The following is a 5,832-nucleotide window of genomic DNA, read 5'->3' as shown; positions in this document are numbered from 1 at the left end:
AAAAAAACGTCCTTCCGAAGCGGGCAACGGGATTTCAATTCCGATGACCGACAGCTTCTTACGGGCAAACCCTACACCAAAAATAGTGCCGACAAACAATACTTACTTATTCATAACAAAACTCTTAAGTTTATAATAAGAGATCTACAATTTTATGTAAGATACTTTATCTAATTACAATTTATTTATGGGAAATTTTCATTAGAAATTTTGTTGAGCTCTTTTTCTCAATTTTACCTCTCCCTTTATGTGCTCTTTTACCCTTTCTAGATTTCATCCTTGCTTATTTTATCCCGATTTCAGGCCCAATTTATTTGATTCTTCTAAGGGTCTGAAGGTATATTACTCCTCCATTTTGTATTCACATTTAAGCTTTCAAATTACTTGTTTCAAAAGCTTTGGGTTTTAATTTTTCTATGAGATTATTAGATCTATGTTATATGCATTGTTAAATGCATATTGTTAGCATAGAGACATAATTTTATTACAGACATTGATCATATATGCTTCGTTATAAACAATATTTAAGAAATATATTTGTTGTTATTTTTTTCTAAAAGAATATGCCCAAAAAATTAAGACATTGATCATAATTTTATTAGAATACTATCAAATTTTTTATGTCCCCACTACAAGAAAAATGTCATCTCACCCTTTTCTTAATATGGTTTTTTTCACTATCACTCTCTTACCGTAACTTGGTTTTATTTATTGTTGTTGTCGTGATATATCATTGGAGACCTAATTACTCTGGATAAATAAGATGATGGTGCTAGCCACATCCAACATTTCTTCGCTAATCAATGACTTCAAACTATATTTTTGCATTATTTTATTAATATTTTTATAGTATTCTATAGATTAGGACATTAATGAAGCTCTAAAGAATATAGTTTTTTTTTAAGTTTTAAAGATTTTTTGAGTCACAATCAACTATTTTTTTAAGTATGAGAACATGGTTGAATCTACTTTTTTCGGACATGTTCAAACATGTTTGAACACAATTTAAATCTTCTTCATGCCATGCAAGTATTTTTTTAAATAAGTGCACACATTGTATAATGCCATAAATGATGAGTAAAAACTAACATGCTTTTTCATGCATCTTTGGGGATTGCATTATATGAAAATATAATTTAATTTTACATATTTTATAAAATAAATTATAAGCATAAGATGTGTCGTATAGTCAATACATTATAAGAATTATTCTTTAAGAGAAAGGTCAATATGGGCTTGTAAAAGTAATGTTTATTTGATTCATTGTGATAACTTGCCATGGTAGGCCCATTAAAAGATTGCCTAAGCCTGCTTATTGCTAGACCAATCAAGCCTACTATGACAGCTCCGAACACAATTAAGGGTCTGTTTGGCGCAGCTGCAACTTTCCAGCTTTTTAGCTGCAGCTGTGTTGCCTCAGGAAGCAGCTGCAGGAAAGCAGCTATGGGAAAGTTGACCAGCTGCAACTTTCCAGCTTTTTAGCTGCAGCTGTGCTGCCTCAGGAAGCAGCTGCAGGAAAGCAACTATGAGAAAGTTGACTGTCTGTTTGGTTCAGTTGTGTGAAAACAGCTGCAGAGCAGTTGTTTCTGAAAAAATGATCATTCTGCCTTTGTTTGGTAAAATTGTTAAAAAAAAGGCTATAAGAGTGAAATTTAAGCAAAATTTTTTATGTAATGCATTAGTGAAACTTGAATGTTTTAATTATGTAATAAATGTAACTGTTGGGTAATTAGTTAGTAATTGTTATGCAATAAATTTATGGGATTGATTAATATATTTTAAAATTTTAATTTGTTAGATAGGTGAACATATGAAATAAAAGGCATGTTATAAGAATGCTCTTATATTCGGTAGCACGAATGTATTAAATATATTTTTCATATAGGATTTAACGTGTTATTAATGAACTAATAATCAAAATAAATTCAGCTCCAATTTAGGTAAATGCTCCTGTTTAAGCTTGCATATATAGAGCATAGAATACAAACGACATAAAGAACTTTGTATGGGGCATATAATACCAAGCAATTTGGCAAATCAGCCTTGCCCCAAAGAAAAATCAAAAGGATTGCATATTTCAATTAATATATGACAAATCAGCCTTGGCCCAAAGAAAAATCAAAAGGATTGCATATTTCAATTAATATATGACAAATCAGCCTTGGCCCAAAGAAAAATCAAAAGGATTGCATATTTCAATTAATATATGGGGCATTTACATACATACCACTGCAATATGATTACATACATATTTTAATTGTATATTTTTTGTCAACAACCAATGAAAACCAAGAGTTTGTAATATGGAATTATAATAGCGGGAAGTGGTACTCACAGACTCACAGGCTGAACTTCAGAATCGTGATCCAATAGGCAAAAAAGACCTAAAGGCTTAGCTTCAAACTAGCAGTAGAGCTTACCCAACAAAGAACTCCAAATTTTACAATTATTTTAAACTAATTCATGGATGAATACCAAGTACCAAACCAATAGATAAGTCCAACTGCAGATGCAGGAACCACAAGTCTCCGAAGGTAGCAACAAAGGCCCATAGACATGAACTGGATCAGTTGAAAAAACCAAGCAACAGAATCAGTGAAAAACCAATTAATGATAGTAAACCATTGAATTGAAGAAACCAAAAAAATCATATAAGCTATGTTGAACCACATAAACTAATATGGACTAAAATATTACTTAAATTATTTATTTGCTTAATATTTTTTATCAGTGCCACTGCTATAAGTGCCACTTCTATACTCATGATTACAAATATCAAATATAGTTGAAAAGTCCTGAAGATGAAGCCAACTTAAAACAAAAAATTGACACCATTGTTGTCATATATCTAAATAAATTTCAGAATTTTCTATACTGCAATGGCCTTTCACCTATATTTAAGAATTTCCTTCATTTAATGGTTCTGTATAAAGGAGTTGTCATGGGAGTGCCAAAGAACTTCCAAACTAAATCACACTTTGCACGAGGACATGAAGACCTTGCTTAAGAGCTTCCAGGTCAGATGAAGATGATTCTCCAAGGCTGGAGAGCTGAGAAAATTATAGAAAAGCACAAAAAAAAGCTCCCAAAAAGGCATCAATTCAATTCCAAGTTGTCAGGACTGAAAAGTGTTTTAATCTAAAAGCTGGGCTAGAGCTCAATATAGTAATCCATCAAAATATGCCTTCCACCAGCAACATAACTACATTATGATAAATCAAACAAGCCCATATGTTGGGTAGCATTTTGAAATCCAAGATAAAGAATTCACATCATTCCCAAGAACCAAAAAGGTACAGATCCATTAAAGCATCACAAAGCTTCAGAGAATCTAGTCCCTCCAAAAAATACAAAAGCAAAATGTCATATAATCAGGATTTTGAAACCCTTTTTTATTCATTTTATAGAAAACGAGGCATGCTTTGAAGCCAATCCCTCTTATCTTTCCACCATCTGTTTTTATGATCTAGTAACTGTGTAAACCTGAGTGCCAAATGGATCTTGCAAATGCTAGTGTATAGTAATTGCTTGTGAAAATTGGGACATTTGCATCAAACCCACCCAATTCATATGTTTTTACAATTATAACACCTAAACTTCACATTATACATTTACACAATGTCCACATTGGGTTCTAGTTAAGTTCCAAAATCATCACATTCTTATTGTAAATCAGAAAAAATTATAAGTGTAAGACTGAACTCACCTAAATCAACTGCAGTAAGTGTATACCAAAATTTTTGCCAAAAAAAAGGTAATTAAAATTGTAAAAGACCACCTGCAGCAAGATGTATTGCAAAATACCACCTAAACCACCTGCAACAAGATGTATCTTTATTAAATATTTAAGCCCAAAAAAAAGGAGAGATATTGGAAGAAAAGCTTATAATACAATCTTTATATTGGGAAATTTTGATAATCCAATGTGACAATGGTATAGAAGAGTTATGAAGAAGTTATTGACTTTAAGTTATATATAGCCACACTATAGTGATATTTCAAGCTCCTAACATAATTTCAAAATCTCTGGGATAAAATTGATAAGTAACATGCTAAAAATGGTTGAAAAGGTAACCAAATACTGGCAGTAATTAAGCTAACCTGGTGGATAGATCCAAATACATTCAAATAGTGTTAAAGCTATGAAAGAAAGCAATAGTTAAAAATCTCAGTCATGTGGAAGAAAAAAAGTGAAGACATATAACGCTATTGATACAATCTAATGTGGTAAAGCATGTTGGAGAAGTACCCACACTAGACCATCTTAACCACCCTCATCACCATCAGTTGAAATCAAATAATGTAAGTACAGTTCTTTGATGCCATTTGAGCATCTTTTTTTCTTTTCTTTTTTCATCTCTAGAGGGATCCAACCCCTAAACAAATGCAACCTTAACGAATCCGGATCAGGCTATTGTCCTTTCCACAACGCTCTAATGACCTCAACTTAATGCCACGTTCAACCTATACTTAAATGTACAAGTTTACATTGACACTTGAGGTCAATGTAAAAATGCACTGAAAATGCTTGGGCAATTTGTAATAGAATTCATAAAACAAAAGCAACTATTGATTGGATATTTCTTATCTGCAATATGATGTATAATTTGGACTATGTGTCCTTTCCACTCATGTTTATATTTCGTAAGACAACACGTGTTTATAATCTATTTAAGTTGAGGTTGAGATCATGAGAACTAGTCTCCCAATCTGGGAGTTCAACTGTAGGTTCATGTGTTCCCTTGACTCTCACAGGTCATTCTTTATGAGTACCAAGTTGAAACAAAAAATGAACAAGATAATTTTGTCTTTATGAGTACCAAGTTCAAATGCAATAAGTGTATACCAAAATTTTGTAAAAACATGGAAATTATCTTGTGGTATACATGTAAATGTAAAAAATAAATACCAAAATTCAGTGGTATACATGTAAAAATCAGTGCAGCAATATTTTTATTAATATTCAACTAATAAATTCTCAAATTCTTCATTTATAGGCATACTATCTCATCAGTAATTTGTTCCCTCAGCTCTGTCATCTCGCTTGCACCTTTCCATTTTTTTAGAAAAAGCATTTTTAATTTGTGCAACTCGCTCATATGTTCCAACTCCCCAACTCTAAAACCATTCTCAAAAAATTTTGAAGAAGATCGGATTACCTGCTCGTGCTCCCTGGATTCGGTCCTGTTCGAGGAAGGACCTGCGCGGCAAGAACTCGACGAGGGTTCGGTTCTGGTGGAGGAAGAAGAACGCGCGCGGAAGGGTTCCATCCTGGTGTCGAGGAAGAAGAACACGTGCAGACGGTTCGGTTCTGGTGTCTAGGAAGAAGAACGCTCGCACTCGAGGAAAAAGTACGTGCGCGATCGGTCCTGGCGTCGAGGAAGAAGAACGTGCGCGATCGGTCCTGGTGTCGAGGAAGAAGAACGCTCGCAGAGGCTTCGCATGTCGAGGAGTAAGAAGAACGCTCGCGCGAGGGAGGGTTTGGTCTGCGGGAAGGAAGAATACACTCGGGAATAGGCGGGAGGAGGATTGCGCCGAGGGTAAAAAAGCTTTTGACGAGCCGAAAGCTGGGGCCTCGGGATGGATATCGCGGCCCGCTTTTCTTCCACTTCAACTTCGTTCTGCCGCGACGCTGGGAGCCAATGATTGATTTTCATGATTCCATGCCCGCGAAGTCGCAAAGAAGCGGCCCCAAACGGAGCCTAAAACCCGTCCGGTTCCATTGTATAAGTCACACAATTTTTCCCACATTACAATTTCCACAAAAGAAGCGGCCCCAAACGGAGCCTAAAACCCGTCCAGTTCCATTGTATAAGTCACACAATTTTTCCC

This window comes from Phalaenopsis equestris, unplaced genomic scaffold (assembly GCF_001263595.1).
Source record: "Phalaenopsis equestris unplaced genomic scaffold, ASM126359v1 Scaffold000002, whole genome shotgun sequence".
In the NCBI taxonomy this organism is placed as follows: domain Eukaryota; kingdom Viridiplantae; phylum Streptophyta; class Magnoliopsida; order Asparagales; family Orchidaceae; genus Phalaenopsis; species Phalaenopsis equestris.
This window is presented reverse-complemented; position numbering follows the sequence as displayed.